We start from the raw sequence: 17,299 nt of genomic DNA, 5'->3' as shown, positions 1-17,299 counted from the left end.
TATATATAACTAAGTGAAAGAAGCCAATCTGAAAAAGGCTTCACACTCTATGATTTTCTGAAAATCATATGACATTCTGAAAAAGGCAAAACTATGGAGATAGTAAAAAAGATTAGCAGTTGTCAGGTTTTAGGGAGGATGGAAGAGTGAATAGAACAAAGAATATTTTTAGGGCAGTGAGACTACTCTGTGTGATACTATAATGGTGCATATGTGTCAAAATAAATTTTTCCAAACCCGTACAATGTACACCAAGAGTGAACCCTGATGCTAACTATGGACTTTAGATGATAATGATATGTCAATATAGGTTCATTGATTGTAACAAATCTACCACTCTGGCAAGCAATGTTGCTAATAGGGAAGCGTTATGCATATGTGGGGATAGCACATATATGGGAAATATCTGTACCTTCCTCTCAGTTTTGCTGTGAACCTAAAACTGCTCTAAAAATTAAAATCTGTGAATGAAATGAAATGAAAGGAAGGAAGGAAGGGAGGGAGGGAGGGAGGGTGGGAGGGAGGGAGGGGAGGGGCTGAGACATTACTTAAATATTCAACGAAAGAAAAACAGTTATGTATAGAAAATCCTTATGGTTAAATGTTATGCAGCCACTGAGCATGATTACAGAGACATTATTTTGGAGGTCAAAATACCTTACCTTTGATATAAAATTGTATATCCAGAATGATTGTATGTAGATAAAAATATAAATAATACCTGAATTGAGGAATTTTAATGTTTGCTACTTTCTTTGGTATACTTTTCTACTTTTTCTAAAATTTCCACAATACTCACATACTACTTTTAAAATCATGAAACAAACACATAAACAAAGGATTTGCTACCTTCTTCAAGCTCTCAAAGACTTGGCTTCCTGAAACCAGTGTCCCTCATTAACCTAGCTGAGGTTTTTGAAGCCAGTTCCAACACCCTCCCTGTCAACTCTTGCCTGGCACAGCCCAGCAGGAAAATTATCTGGTTCTAATTCCAAATTCCACTAAAAACACCACAGCTGCTGTCGGTTGGAGCTTTTCTTCTGAATTCTCAACACAGCAGATGCAAAACCTTCCCCACGCCTTTGATTCTCTTCTGCACTGCCAATCTCTCTTTTTATGCAAACACTAAATATATTTTAATGGATCTAGATTGTTACTGCTGTAATTAATCCAAGATTAGGATACTGTAGGCACCGTCAGCTGAGTTCCCAAACTGAGTTCAGAAACTCACAAGTCTCCACAAAAGGATGGATATAAATCTAGTCTGGTCTTGAGAGTCATCTAAGTTCAGAATGGGAATCGAATTCAATCTTGGTTAAACACTAAAGAGAATTTATAGTCCCATCAAAATGAAAATCACAGAGGTAGGCAGGTTTTAGACACAGTTTGATCCAGTAGTTCATGGTGGCTCAGGGCTCTGGTGCTGTTTTCTCTGTCATGTTCTGAGCTCAGTTTCATCCTCAGGCTGGCTTCCCTTGGGGCTGCAGCAATCCAGCGGGTCTCTTGTCCACAGAGTGGCCCATTCAGAAGAAGAGAGGAGGTCATTGTCCCAATAGCCCCAAGAGGAGTGCTATTTGCTCTGACTGGGCTAGCTCCAGTCAGGCATTCACCTGTCAACTGTGAACAGCAGGATGGGGATACATTGATAGGTGTAGACCAGGGATGGGTCCCCATCAAAGCCGGCAGAGCAGTGAACTTCCCCCAAACCACATGGATCCTCAAACAGAGATCCAGCTTCTAGAAAGAAAAAAGTGGATGTTGGGGAGGTTACTACAAATGTCCACCACGGGAATACTGTTTTCCAACATTCCTTTTTGGGAGTGTATCTAAAGACTTGTTTTTACAAATGTTAACTACAGGAACACATAGGGATGTTCGACTCTAGTGCTTCATTCAGAAAATGTTTACCATTCATTTACAAACCTACAGAAGTAAAATATTTTAATATCTATAACTTAATATTTTAATAAAAACAGTGTACTTCATTGTTTCTGGCATTTCAAGAAAATTAATACCTTAAGGACATTGATTCAAAATATTATTTTTTCTTTTTTATTGCATTTTAGGTTTTGGGGTACATGTGCAGAACGTGCAAAATAGTTGCATAGGTACATACATGGCAGTGTGTTTTGCTGCCTTCCTGCCCTTCACCCACATTTGGCATTGCTCCCCAGGCTATCCCTCCCCACCTCCCCCTCCCGCTGGCCCTCCCCTTTTCCCCCCAATAGACCCCAGTGTTTAGTACTCCCCTCCCTGTGTCCATGTGTTCTCATTTTTCATCACCCGCCTATGAGTGAGAATATGCGGTATTTCATTTTCTGTTCTTGTGTCAGTTTCCTGAGAATGATGTTCTCCAGATTATCCATGTCCCTACAAACGACACGAACTCATCATTTCTGATTGCTGCATAATATTCCATGGTGTATATGTGCCACATTTTCCCAATCCAGTCTATCATCAATGGGCATTTGGGTTGATTCTAGGTCTTTGCTATTGTAACAGTACTGCAATGACATTCGTGTGCATGTGTCTTTACAGTAGAATGATTTATAGTCCTTTGGATATATACCCAGTAATGGGATTGCTGGGTCAAATGGAATTTCTATTTCTAAGGCCTTGAGGAATCACCACACTGTCTTCCACAATGGTTGAACTAATTTACACTCCCACCAACAGTGTAAAAGTGTTCCTTTTTCTCCACATCCTCTCCAGCATCTGTTGTCTCCAGATTTTTTAATGATCGCCATTCTAACTGGCGTGAAATGGTATCTCAATGTGGTTTTGATTTGCATCTCTCTGATGACCAGTGATGATGAGCATTTTTTCATATGTTTGTTGGCCTCATATATGTCTTCTTTTGTAAAGTGTCTGTTCATATCCTTTGCCCATTTTTGAATGGGCTGGTTTGTTTTTTTCCTGTAAATTTGTTTGAGTTCTTTGTACATTCTGGGTATCAGCCCTTTGTCAGATGGGTAAACTGCAAAAATTTTTTCCCATTCTGTTGGTTACTGATTCACTCTAGTGACTATTTCTTTTGACCTGCAGAAGCTGTGGAGTTTGATTAGGTCCCATTTGTTTATTTTGGCTTTTGTTGCCAATGCTTTTGGTGTTTTGGTCATGAAGTCCTTGCCTACTCCTATGTCCTGAATGGTTTTGCCTAGATTTTCTTCTAGGGTTTTTATGGTGCCAGGTCTTATGTTTAAGTCTTTAATCAAAAAAAAAAGGAGGGAGAAAGGGCTTTCAGGCAGGGAGCCAGGTGATCAGGCTCGGCAGGTCCCACCCCCACAGGGACAAACAAAACGGCCATTCGAAATGCTCGGGGTTGAGAGTTTCACTGCGGGCACAGCTGAATACAGGACCATGCAGCTCCGTGGGGGAGGGGCGTCCACCACTACTGAGGCATTCCACCCCTACTGAGGTACACGCCCATTGCTGATGCAGCCTGCTGTTGCCAAGGCAACCCGCCATAACAGAGAGACTCCGCCAATAGGGTGGAGCCCACAGCAGCAGGGACTGGAGTGGACCTCAGCAGTCGTACAGCAGAGGGGTTAGACTGTTAAAAGGAAAACTAAGTAACAGAAATACTTCAGCATCAACAATATGGGTGTACACTCAGAGACCCAATTGAAAAGCCAGCAACTACTCAGACGACAGGTGGATAAATCCACAAAGATGGGAAGAAACCAGCACAAAAAGGAGGAAAATACCCGAAACCAAAACACCTCGCCTACTACAAAGGACCAAAACTCCTCACTAGCAAGGGAACAAAGCTGAACAGAGAATGAGTGTGACGAAATGACGAAATCAGACTTCAGAAGGTGGATAATGAGAAACTTCTGTGAGCTAAGAGAACATGTTACAAATCAATGCAAAGAAACTAAGAACCTTGAAAAAAGATTCGAGGAAATGATAACAAGAATGGACAACTTAGAGAGGAATATGAATGAATTGAAGGAGCTGAAAAACACAACATGAGAACTTCGGGAAGCATGCACAAGTTCCAATAGCCGAATTGACCAAGCAGAAGAAAGAATATCAGAAGTCGAAGATCAACTCAATGAAATTAAACGAGAAACCAAGATTAGAGAAAAAAGTGCAAAAAGGAATCAACAAAGTCTCCAACAAATGTGGGATTATGTGAAGAGACCTAACCTACGTTTGATAGGTGTACCGGAATGTGATGAAGAGAATGAATCCAAGCTGGAAAATACTCTTCAGGATATTATCCAGGAAAATTTCCCCAACCTAGCAAGGCAGGCCAATATTCAAGTCCAGGAAATACAGAGAACACCACAAAGATATTCCACAAGAAGAGCAACTCCAAGGCACACAATCGTCAGATTCACCAGGGTTGAAATGAAGGAGAAAATACTAAGGGCAGCCAGAGAGAAAGGTCGGGTCACCCACAAAGGGAAGCCCATCAAACTCACAGCAGATCTCTCGGCAGAAACACTACAAGCCAGAAGAGAGTGGGGGCCAATATTCAACATCCTTAAAGAAAAGAACTTTCAACCCAGAATCTCATATCCAGCCAAACTGGGCTTCATAACTGAAGGAAAAATAAAATCCTTTGCAAACAAGCAAGTACTCAGATTTTGTCACCACCAGGCCTGCTTTACAAGAGCTCCTGAAAGAGGCACTATACATAGAAAGGAACAACCAGTACCAGCCATTCTAAAAACATACCAAATGCTAAAGAGCATCAACAAAAAGAAGAATCTGCATCAACTAATGGGCAAAACAGCCAGCTAGCATCAAAATAGCAGGATCAAATTCACACATAACAATATTAACCCTAAATGTAAACGGGCTAAATGCACCAATCAAAAGACACAGACTGGCAAATTTTGGATAAAAATCCAAAACCCATCGGTGTGCTGTATCCAGGAAACCCATCTCACATGCAAGGATACACAAAGGCTCAAAATAAAGGGATGGAGGAAGATTTACCAAGAAAATGGAGAGAAAAAAAAAGCAGGAGTTGCAATTCTCATCACTGATAAAATAGACTTTAAAGCAACAAAGATCAAAAGAGACAAAGAAGGTCATTACAGAATGGTAAAAGGATCGATACAACAAGAAGAGCTAATGAACCTAAATATATATGGACCCAATACAGGAGCACCCAGATATATAAGGCAAGTTCTTAATGGCTTACAAAGATTCAAAATATTTCAATGGCCCAAGGAAGCAAGGATTAGACTATTGCAGGTTTTCTTTTGGGAAAGAAAAGCAAAGATGAGCTTAATAAATAGACCAACAAAAATGTATTCATAAGGATAGACTTCTCCCTTGGGGTCCTACCAGCATTTGCTTGCTTTCCCCTCTGCCCCAAATGCCCCTCCCACTTCCTGCTCACATGTCAACAGCCTTCACCTGTTCCCTCCTTGGGAAGCCTTGGAAATCCTTTCTCCACTTAGCAGAATCAGTGGTGCTCTACCATGGCCCCCCCCCACAGCTGGCCACCTCTCACGGAATGCCCACTCTGACTTTTTTTTTTTTTTAGACAAAGTCTCACTCTGTTACCCAGGCTGGAGTGCAGTGACCCAATCTCAGCTCACCGCAACCTCAGCCTCCTGGGTTTAAGCAATTCTCCTGCCTCAGCCTCCCAAGTAGCTGGGACTGCAGGCGCATGCCACCACGCCCAGCTAGTTTTTGTATTTTTATTAGAGATGGGGTTTCACCCTGCTGGTCTTGATCTCTTGAACTCATGGCCCGCCTGTCTCTGCCTCCTAAAGTGCTGGGATTACAGGTGGGAACCACTGCACCCAGCCCTGACTTTTTATTACAGGGTGTTGTGTTTCTGTTATCCTGTAGAACATAATAACTTCCAGAAAGAAGGATTTGGGCAAGGAAGGGTACTGTGGAGGATGATGATCAGAAGGAAATCCTGGTGGCTAGGAGGGCCAAAGGATTTTTAACCCCAAAATTTCAGCAAATCCTACCACACGGAACCCTTCCTGGTGATCTGCATTCTGGAGAAATGGGGAAAGTAATCTCTGTTCTAATCTCAAACTGATGTGGCATAGGATGGTAAGAAAGTCAAGGCAGAAAGTAGAACTAAAAGCACGTAGGAGACAGATAATCCCTTCAAGAATCCCTGGAGATTTGGATATGGGCACTGAGATTTCCCCCGGCATGTGGTGGGAGTCCCAGCTAACTCGTCCTCCACATTTTTTTTTTTTTTACTTTAAGTTCTGGGACACATGTGCAGAACAGGCAGATTTGGTACAAAGGTATACAAGTGCCATGGTGGTGTGCTGTGCCTACCAACCCATCATGTAGGTTTTAAGCCCTGTATGCATTAGGCATTTGTTCTAACGTTCTCCCTCCTCTTGCCCGCAATGTGCTGACAGGCCCTGGTATATGATGTTCCCCTCCCTGTGTCCATGTGTTCTCATTGTTCAACTCCCGCTTATGAGTGAGAATGTGCAGTGTTTGGTTTTCTGTTCCTGTGTTAGTTTGCTGAGAATGATGGCTTCCAACTTCATCCATGTCCCTGCAAAGGATACGAACTCATTCTTTGTTATCGTTGCATAGTATTCCATGGTATATATGTGCCAAGGATCTAGAACCAGAAATACTATTTGACCCAGCAATCCCATTATGGGTATATACCCAAAGGATTATAAATCATTCTACTATAAAGACACATCCACACGTATGTTTATTGCAGCACTATTTACAACAGCAAATACTTGTAACCAACCCAAATGCCCATCAGTGATAGACTGGAAAAAGTCCTTCACATCTTAAGAGATCATGCAACAAGATGGGCAACCGACATGTGACAGTTGGGTTGCCTTTTGACAAAAAAAGAAATTGCACTTTTTAAAAAATTCCCCCATTCCCAGTATCTAGAGATTTCCTGCCACTCAGGGGGACATCAGCCAATGCTTTCTGAGTAGAATCATCTGTCTGATTTCAGAAAACAGTCTCTCTCTCTCTCTCTCTCTCTCTCTCTCTCTCTCTCTCTCTCTCTCTCTCTCTGTCTCTTTCTCTTTCCCACCACTCTCTAAGAAGAAAATGCCCACAACTAGGCTGGATAGAGTCCACTCTCCATTGTTACCCTGAGCCCCTCCTGCCCCACCCCCTGTGAAAGCTGCTCTGGTAACACTCTGTTACCACCTCCCACCCCAAGGCACCAGCAGCCCCTTTAACATTTAGAGAAGAGATCTTGAAAATTGCCACCTGCGAATAAAATCCAGCCCACCACCTACTTTCGTTATGACCCATTAAGATGGTTTTTACAGGCTGGGCACAGTGGCTCGCGCTTGAAATCCCAGCACTTTGGGAGGCGGAGGTGGGTGGATCACGAGGTCAAGAGATCAAGACCATCCTGGCCAATATGGTGACACCCCATCTCTACTAAAAATACAAAAAATTATCTGGGCATGGTGGTGTGTGTCTGTAGTCCTAGCTACTCAGGAGGTTGAGGCAGAAGAATTGCTTGAACCCAAAAGGCAGAGGTTGCAGTGAGCCGAGATCACACCACTGCACTCCAGCCTGGCAACAGAGTGAGACTCCGTCTCAAAAAAAAAAAGGTTTTTACATTTTTAAGTAGTTGGAGGAAAAAAAAATCAAAAGATGAGTGATATTTTGTGATGTGAAAACTATATGAAATTCAAATTTCAAATTGGGTACTAAAAAGTATCCAATAAAAATTTACTGTAACACAGCCATCCTCATTCATTTACATATGATCTACAGCTGCTTTCATGCTACAATGGCAAAGCTGAGCAGTTGCCACAGATGTGGTCTGGCCCACAAAGCCAAAAATATTGACTCTCTGACCTGTTAGAGAATTTGCTAAGTCCTGGTTTGGATCTTTAAACTTGGCTCTGCTCTAAGTAAACTCACCGCACCAGTGACTTTTCTCTCTCTGTTTGACCTCACCTGGGACAACTTCACTGTGGCAGAAGAAACAAAAAAGGCCTGCCTTCTAAAGCTGATACTCAGCTTCCCAAACTTATCGTCGATGAGGTGCATCTATCCACCCAGCACCAGGTTAAGAGGCCACCTTGACATGACTCACTCATGAAGGGCAGAAGATTCAGAAACTGGGCTAGGCTGGGCCCGGTGGCTCATGCCTGTACTCCCAGCACTTTGGGAGGCTGAGGTGGGAGGATCACCTGAGGTCAGGAGTTTGAGACAAGCTGGCCAACATGGCAAAACCCTGTCTCTACTAAAAATACAAAAATTAGCCTGCTGTAGTGGCAGGCACTTGTAATCCCAGCTACTTGAGAGGCTGAGTCAGGAGAATTGCTTGAACCTGGGAGATGGAGGTTGCAGTGAGCCGAGATCACACCACTGTACTCCAGCCTGGGCGACAGAGTGATACTCCATCTGCAAAAAAAATAAAAAGAAACTGGCCCATAGCGCAGAGGCTCTGCCCATTTCTGCCCATCAATCTCTCCTCTCCAGAAGCAGAAAACTCTCCTTGTGCCGTTCCCCAACCCCCACAAGTGTTTGTGCCCTGTTAGCCAGTCTGACCCAACTTTGACAGCTCCTGGACACCAAACATAGTCTGACCACCAAAGGAAGCCATCAGCTTTCGCAAACTCATTTGAAATTGAAAAGTGCTGATGAAATCACCCCCATTTCTGACTGAATGCTTTTCTTTCTTACAGAAGAAGGCAGAAAGTTGAAGTTGCTATTCAAACTAGAAAGCTCCTTTTTATAGCTCAAATGAGGAGAGGAAACAGTATAAAGTGTGTTCTTGAAAGCTAATCAAACCCTCAGTTTTCCTTAACCCTGCCTCTTGGATTCACAGGAAGAAGGTGCTGGTTGGAAAGTTCTCTGAAGACCAAGCAGCTCCACAGGGGCTCCCGAGCCATTTTCAAGCTGGTGGAGTCCGGCACCTGCTGAGGTGTCCCAGAACGTGAGCTGGCTTTGCTGCCTCTCAGACAGTCCCAGGATCGCACTGGGTAGGAGCCCAGGATGGAATGGATGTGACCTTCCTGCAAACCAGACAAATCTGGGAGTGATTCCCACTTTCAGCCAGGAAAATTTAGAAAAGTAACAGCTCTCTCTTCCTCTCTGAAATGAGAATATTCCTGGCTTACCTCAAAGGAATCTGGGGGATTAAATAAATGATACAATGTTTATGAACACACTGCTCTGGCATGTGACACATTATTAACCCATCTTAAAACAGCCTCAACCAGGTGCAGTGGCTCACACTTGTAATCCCAGCACTTTGGGAGGCCGAGGCAGGAAGATCACCTGAGGTCAGGAGTTTTGAGACCAAACTGGCCAACATGGAGAAACCCCATCTCTACTAAAAAAAAAGTACAAAAGTAGCTGGGCACAGTGGCTCAGGCCTGTAATCCCAGCACTTTGGGAGGCTGAGATGGGCAGTCGATGAGGTTGAGAGACTGAGACCAGCCTGGCGGACATGGTGAAACCCCGTCTCTACTAAAAACACAAAAATTAGCTAGGCATGGTGGCGCATGACTGTAGTCCCAGCTACTTGGGAGGCTGAAGCAGGAGAATCACTTGAACCCAGGAAACGGAGGTTGCAGTGAGCCGAGATCACGCCATTGCACTCTAGCCTGGAGACAGAGCAAGACTCCATCTCAGAAACTAAAATAAAATTTAAAAATTAGCTGGGTGTGGTAATGTGTGCCTGTAATCCAGCTACTTGGGAGGCTGAGGCAGGAGAATCACTTGAACCCAGAAGGCAGAGGCTGCAGTGAGCATGTCACTGCACTCAAGCCTTGGGCAACAGAGCAAGACTCTATCTCAGAAAAAAAAAAAAAAAAAAAAAAAAAAACAGCCAAGAAGGCAGCATCTTGTTTTTCTTGGGAATTTAAGCCACCCAGAAATAGAAAAGCAAACTTTGTGTTTTCTTAGCACCTTTGCTTAAAACATATGAAGACCATCTGCTATGCTTCCCCCAACACTCACACAGACCCCAACACACACTAACAACAGCGACAGCAACCAAATTGTACCGTGTGTGGAGTACTTCACCAGGTGCCAGGGCAAGTGCTTTACATATTAATTTACTTAATTCTCATAAAAACTCTACCAGGCATGTGTTAGTACTGTATTTCCCCACTTCATAGATGAGCCATCTGAGGTACAGAAAGGTGAAGATAACTAGCAAAAAGGTGGCAAAGGCAGGATCAGAACCCAGACAATACAGTCCCCAAGGCCATAACCCAAACCATGACACTATATTGCCCCCAGCAAAGAGATGTACAAATAGATGGAGAGACGTGCAGATAAATAAGCAAATGAAAAAGTAAATTTGTTAATGCCTTACATGCATGGTGTCTAGGCTAAAGGCATATGCAGAAGCTTCGGGAGGCGACCTGCTAAGAGCTGGTTTGTCACTGCTGGGAATATGGTGGCCAGTTGGAGTGGCAGAGAGTGCCCGCCTCCTGGGGCCATCCAATTCATCCACTTGGCACATTGTCCTCACCAAGCCCCTGAAAGCCAAATTCAAGGCAACAGAGAAAGGTCCAGAGAGTGAGCACTCAAAAGAAAGACACTCTGAGCCACCCTAGTAGGTCGCACCTGCTCATGAGCATCGTTTCAGACCCTAACTCCCATCTGCTGTTATTAAATGTCATCCCATCTCAGTGAACCCTATAGGAAGAGGACGAAGAAAATCCTTTGTTTGAAATTCCTATGTAGGCTAAAAGCAACTGAGCCCCCTTTGGGGGATCGTCATTGCCCAACCCCACAAGAAGGACCTGGAACTCAGCTTTCCTCCGACGTCTGATGTGAATGCCTGGATGAGCCTTCACTTCCTTCTTGAGCCTCAGGGGCAGCCAGAGACCAAGTACATCTTGGCAAATGCTTTTCTAGTTCAATAATGCTGAGGTAAAGAAGCAGTACTGTTTGGCTTGGGCTAATCTTCTCCCCACACTCAAGAAAATGCAGCCTCACCTAAGATTGGGTGGGTGTTGCCAGAGGAAGCATCTCTGCTGGAATGTGGTCACTCCTGGCAAGACTCACTGGGTCAGAGAACCATGTTCTACTACGAGACTCTAGGAGAAAAAGGAGATACGGAAGGAAATATTTTATTGATCATTTACTTTGTTCCAGGCACTGGGCTGAACATTTTATCATTAGGCACAGTGGTAAGAGCACAGACTTGGGGCTTGTCTGAAAAACAACAGCAACAACAACAAAAACAAGTTACACACAGAATTATCTGTCCCAATTCCACTCCTAGGTGGAGTTGAAAACAAGGACTCAAGGCCAGGCACATTAGCTTACACCTGTAATCTGTACTTTGGGAGGCAGAGGTGGGTGGATTGCTTGAGGTTAGGAGTTCGAGACAAGCCTGCCAACATGGTAAAACCCTGTCTCTATTAAAAATACAAAACAAACAAACAAAAACAAAAAAAACTAGCCAGGCCTGGTGGTATGTGCCTGTAGTCCCAGCTACTTAGAAGGCTGAGACAGGAGAATTGCTTGAACCTGGGAGGCAGAGGTTGCAGTGAGCTGAGACTGCACCCCTGCACTCCAGTCTGGGCAAATATTTACTACAGCAGCATTACTCACAGCAAGAAAAAGGGAGAAAGAAATTCACTCTCTATCAGAAGTTCAATGGCTAAACAGTGTGTGCAAAATACATAAAACAAATTATTATTCAGTCACAGAAAGGACTGCAGCGCTGATACATGCTTCAATATGGATGAAAACATCATGCTAAGTGAAATAAAAGCAGGCACAAAAGGACAAGTATCATATGATCCCGCTTACATGAGGTATCTAGAATGGGCAAATTCATAGGGACAAAGTAAAACAGAGGCTCCCAGCAGCTGGGGAGAGGGGAAATGAAGAGGTACTGTTTAATGACTATGTTGTTTCATGTGGGGTAAAGAAAAAAGTTTTCAACTAAATAGTGGTGGTGATGACACAACATTGTCAATGTACTTGGTGCCACTGAATTGTATGCTTCAAAATGGTTATGATGATAACTTTTATGTTACATGTATTTTATCACAGCTTTTTAGAAGTAAAACGTTATGTACATGTAAGGATTTCCTTTTCTTCCCCTCTGCGTCCCTTGTTTATTGTTTCGCAGCAGGATGCCCAACATAGAACAGAATTGCGAGTACCTGGCTGTGCAGAGGAGCCTGTACTTAAGTACAAATGGGAAACACGATTCTTTTGTTTTGAATAAATACCTAAGCACGACTTGGGTCCTGCAAGCATCTGGACTTTAGGTCTGAGCATTGGAACGCCTCACCCGCGGCCCGCAAGGACGCTATGGTTCCCTTCCCGCAGTGATCAAGACCTGAAATCGGTGCTGATGGTTGGATCACAACGCGCCCCTTTTCTAGAGCCTTCCTTGGCTGTCTACAGGCAGGATCCAGCTGGGAAAAAGACGACCGGAATTTCTCTAAGGTCGATGTTCCGCACGGTTGAGGATTCTCCGTGGTTCTCTTGGTTCCCTCGGTGTGTGCGGGGGGAGACTGACCCTTAGATGAGCTTCAGTTCCTCGCACAGGACCAGCAGGAAGGCGCCCCCCATGCCCCAGAGGGCATTGGACCTTCTCAAGGGTCCTTGAGAAGGCCTCGCTCCCCTCATCTCTGAAGACCTTCCTCCAACAGACCATGGTGCCCATGTACTTGATGTCAGCTCCTTTGCGCCCCGACTCATCGTGCTCCACCGCTGCCCCTGTGGAAGGGGTAGGAGACCACGCTGGCCATGGCCACCGTCTCTGCAATCATCCAGCTCACCGGGATGTGCGTGTTCTTGGGGTCGGGGAGCATCCCTTGGCCATAGGGTGCACATGGTAGACGATGATGCCCTGTGCAGAGACACTGAGACACTGGAACCCAGTGCAGGCCCCGGATACCTGGGGCTTTGTGACCTTTGCCAGGCTGTCTCCCAGGCCTCGGAACGCACGTTCAGGGCCCGACTTCCCACGTCGGCAGCCCCCGGGGATGCGGACCATGCAGTCCACGACGCCCTTGCACTGCCTGGGGCCAGCAATCTGCTTCCTGGACCTGCCGCAGCAGCTTGAGCCGCTGAATCAGGGCCACAGCCATCTTCGAGAAGGTGGCAGCGATGCCCAGGCCAAGAAGATCTTGGCGAGGAAGGTGGCCTGTTCCATCATGGTGGTGGGGCGGGCTGACAACGGGAGAACAGGACAGACAGTGAAGGGAGGGCGTCGCGGGCTCAGCCCTGCCCCCTCAGGACCGAAAGCATAAGTACTCCTTACAATGTGTACCTATATTATAACAACCAGGGAACAAGCTGAAGTATAAATAGGGGAACCATTTAATACACACCAGTAAGACTGAGACCTGTTTATGCCGAAAAAGAAAATACAAAATGATGTTTGGCATGTTTTAATAACTATTAAAAACATGCCCATAATGAAAACTAATATACAAAAATTAAGATAATTCTAATTCCTCTCATTTCCTTCCTCCACTCACTTTAACTCGTTAAATTTCTTTTCAATCTACCAACAACAAAAATATCCCACATCAAAATAATTATCCTGACTGCTGCGCTAGTGGACTGAGATCGTTTTACTACTGTCCAAAGCAGTTTCAGTAAGCGTCAAAAGGGTTACCCCATGGCCAAGTCTACAAAAGCAGTATACCTATCCTTCTTCACTCTCACACCGAGAGCTTTCGTTGTTCACCACAACTTACCTCTAGGCATGGTCAGGGCAAGTCAGAATTTCATAGCAGAATACGGAAAAATTGAGAGCAAGACTGAAGCGAACAGGATGTGCTGGTGGAAGTTCTGCCATTGCAATATCACCAGCAGCTTCATAAGCCACAAGGCTGTTCTCTGTAGCCTCCTTCCTGTCCTTTCCTGTGGCAAATTCTGCCAGGACCACCTGTGGTGGTCCCCTTTCTTAAAACAAAACCAAAATTAAAAAAAAATTATCTAGGAGCAATAATTTTTAAAGGAAAATAAGCTAAAGTTCTTTATTATTTAAAATATGTGACAAAAATATATGTAACAATTAGCAGGTGCACTTCAATAATTCTAAATGCTCTCAGGAATGTTTGACTTTTATTTTGTTTTCTCAGACATTTTATATTCAAAATATGAGTAAAAATCCCACAGAAATTAACTGGGGAGCCTCTAAAAATCAACAGAATGGTCACAGACTAAAATTAAACAAGAAAATGGTTCCAAGGAATGGCATGGGAGTTTATTAATTATGAAATAAAATTTCATATATAAAACATTGAGACAGCACTGTGAAATGTATGGCCATTAGGGAGAGGGAAAAGGGATAGGTCCCACAAAAGCAAAAGAATATAAATAAGTAAAGCAAAAGCTAATGCATTTTTATAATAGCCTGACCATCTTTTTATTCCAACATTAACTATCCTTCCAACATTAAACAATTATTCTTAAATAAAAGTTGAAAACCTACATAGACAAAATTCATGATTCTATAAAGGTCAACTTTTAATCTTACATTTTCCCTTCTAGGACAGAACCTACATTTTCTAATAGAAAAGTTTGGACTCTGGCTGAGCATGGTGGCTCACGCCTGTAATCCCAGCTTTGGGAGGCCAAAGAGGGTGGATTACCTGAAGTCAGGAGTTAGAGACCTGCCCAGCCAACATAGTGAAATCCCATCTCTACTAATACAAGAATTAGCCAGGTGTGGTAGCGTACACCTATAATCCCAGCTTCTTGGGAGGCCGAGGCACAAGATTTGCTTGAACCCAGGAGACAAAGGTTGCAGTGAGCCGACACTGCACCACTGCACTCCAGCCCAACGGATAAACTTTAGGTCAGCCTCAACCTGAAAAAATGAAAATAATTTTTTAAACATCAGATTAAGTCGAGAAATTCTATAAGTTATTACACATTCTATCTACCTCTGGCTTTGAGGAAGACAGCTTAGTATTAAATAGAATTCATATCCTCCAAATTCCTTCTCCCCTCTTGACACAAATCAGAGAAAGCTGCCTCTAAGTTATAAAAACTGTCTCTTCCTTTCTGCAGTGCTATACACACACACACACACCCCTCTCACAGTCCAGCTGGTAAATTACCAATGACTAAAATTGCACACTGATGCTTCTTGGTAAATGCTGGTCAATTACATGAATTAACTTCTTTCACAAGATAACAACTATTGTGTCCATTTACATGGGCAAACAGAAGCTAAGACATTTCTTCAAAGATCATCAACTTAAAAGAACTTAATAAGCAGATCTAGGATTTGAACCCATGCAGGTTGAAAGGAACAGAATAAAATTCAAACCCAGGCAGTTTGCCTTCAGTACTCTTTTTCCTAACAACGTTCAACAGGCAATTCCTTTAGTGGTAGAGATCTATAACTAGTTAAGACACCAAAAACCTATGGAACAAGGTGACTATTGCCACTCATCTCTATGTATTTATAATGCTGAAAATGTACACTACCTCTAAACGCACATACCCAGCTTGCTTCCTGTTCTCTATGAACTCGTGACACTGCTGTTGAACCTTTCTAGGTTCCTCTCATTCCCCGGGAAACTTCTTTCTACTAGAAAACATTCTCTCCATGTTTCTTTTATAATCACATCCTAATCTTAGCAAGTAAAACTATTTTCTGAATAAACTACCTCCGTGATGGCTTTTCAAATAGAGACTGCTCTAGGAGAAGGAAGATTTCCAAGTTCTCCTTGCTCCTCACACACTCAATGACTGCTCTCCTGTTACTCCAAACCCTTCCTCTCACAAGTTGACATTCTACATTCTATTTCTCAGTTTCTATCATCCATAGACCTCTAGGCCCTTCTCCCACATTCACCGAGTATCTACAGCCAACCTCTCAGGTGTTGGTGATCTCCAACACCTGAGATCACGCCAAGGTATGATGTGGCCATATTCCACGCAACAGTGTTCTCTGCTCTCTACTCCAAGACATTCACTTGTCCACACCCGTAACTGTGCTGCTCCATACTAGAAGTCTTCCATTGTAATACTCCACGTTTGGCCCATGGAGTTGCTTTTCTCTGTGATTTCTACTTAGGAACTCATCAAGGTATCCAGACTCGTTTTTGTAATCATTGTTTGTTTTTTTTTTTTAATGCATGTATCTCATTCAAGATGTCCAGAGTCTTGAACTTTTCACATCTCCTCCCAATCTGTCAGCTGCTCTCTCTGCTTCCCGCTTCCCTTTCCTAGCTAGCCCAAACCCCACCATGGAGATGGAGCTCACGGGCTTCTCTTTTCAGCACTTTCAACTTTCTCATTTCCTTATTCCTCTGGGACTCAAAATTTGTCTATTGATCATGCAAATTCTTTGACCCAACATATTTCAAATGGTAACATCAGTCCCAGCTTACAACTTTATTTTTAGAGAGAAGGTCTCACTTCTTTGCCCACTACCAGGCTCAAGTGATCCTCCTGCCTCCATCTCCCCAAGTGCTGGGATTACACCCATGAGTCATCATGCCTGGCCCCAGCTCACAACTTTCTATCTGACCTCAGGTATGTTATTTAAACACTCAAAACTCTGATTTGTACATTTATAGGTTGAGATAATAGCTATCCTTTCCAGTGCCATTTTAAAGATTTCATATAATACCTTGCACAAATACACATAATCAAAATATTTCCCCACTGATGACAGTGCCCAGTAGAACTGGTGAGTCAGTAACTGTGGGTCCCCCACCTTGCCCTCTCCCTACCAAGCTCACTTTCCACTTGCCAGGTAATTCCCCTCTGCATTCTCTTTCATGTGTTTATGTGCCTGTCTCTTCCACTGGAATCAGTTTCTCAACAGCAGCACTATTGAAGTTTGGGCAGAATCATTCTTTGCTTTGGGGACTGTCCTGTGCATAGTGCAAGGGTTAGCAGCATCCCAGTCTCCACCCACTAGATGCCAGCAGCACCTTCCAAGCTGTGACAATCAAAAACATCTCCAGAGACTGTCGAATGTTCTCTGAAAGACAAAATCACCTCAACTGAAGTGATGGCACTGGAGAGCTCTGCCACTGTCACAGAAGCCGGGCCAGTCCCAAAGCCTTGCAGCCACTGCTGCAGCTTCGCCACCACCAGGTGCCTTCCAGCTGCCATGCAGGCTTTCCCAGTACTCCCACCAAAGAGAATTAGTATAGCAGATGCTCTTGGTCCTGAGGTGAGCAAAACAGCACGCCCTGTGGGTGAAGCCGGCTTCTTTCCCCGCCACCTCATTTGCTGGATGGGCCCATGGAAGAAGTGGCCTTGAGACAGGCATGGGACGGAAGAGGCTCAGCATCCTGCACCTACCCTTACCAAGGCTCACCAGGCTGACACTCCCGCTGATGAGAGACTCGCACTCAGTCCCTGGGTTGGCACCATTTCCCAGGAGGACCAGCTG

The 17,299-nt window shown here is 44.0% G+C and overlaps 1 long non-coding RNA gene across 2 annotated transcripts in view; it reads right to left on the bottom strand.

The window, feature by feature from the left end:
- The window catches only part of LOC118153821 (uncharacterized), a 138,236-nt gene that overhangs the window by 94,886 nt on the left and 26,051 nt on the right, over window positions 1-17,299 (bottom strand). The window contains exon 6 of one of the 2 annotated variants that reach the window (XR_013536398.1): window positions 13,960-14,749. The exons of the other annotated variant lie outside the window; for it this stretch is intronic. This is a non-coding gene — a long non-coding RNA (uncharacterized LOC118153821). Of the gene's footprint in view, window positions 1-13,959; window positions 14,750-17,299 lie in introns of those variants that run through there. 2 annotated transcript variants of the gene reach the window in all.

Source organism: Callithrix jacchus, chromosome 5 (assembly GCF_049354715.1).
Source record: "Callithrix jacchus isolate 240 chromosome 5, calJac240_pri, whole genome shotgun sequence".
In the NCBI taxonomy this organism is placed as follows: Eukaryota; Metazoa; Chordata; class Mammalia; order Primates; family Cebidae; genus Callithrix; species Callithrix jacchus.
This window is presented reverse-complemented; position numbering and strand designations above follow the sequence as displayed.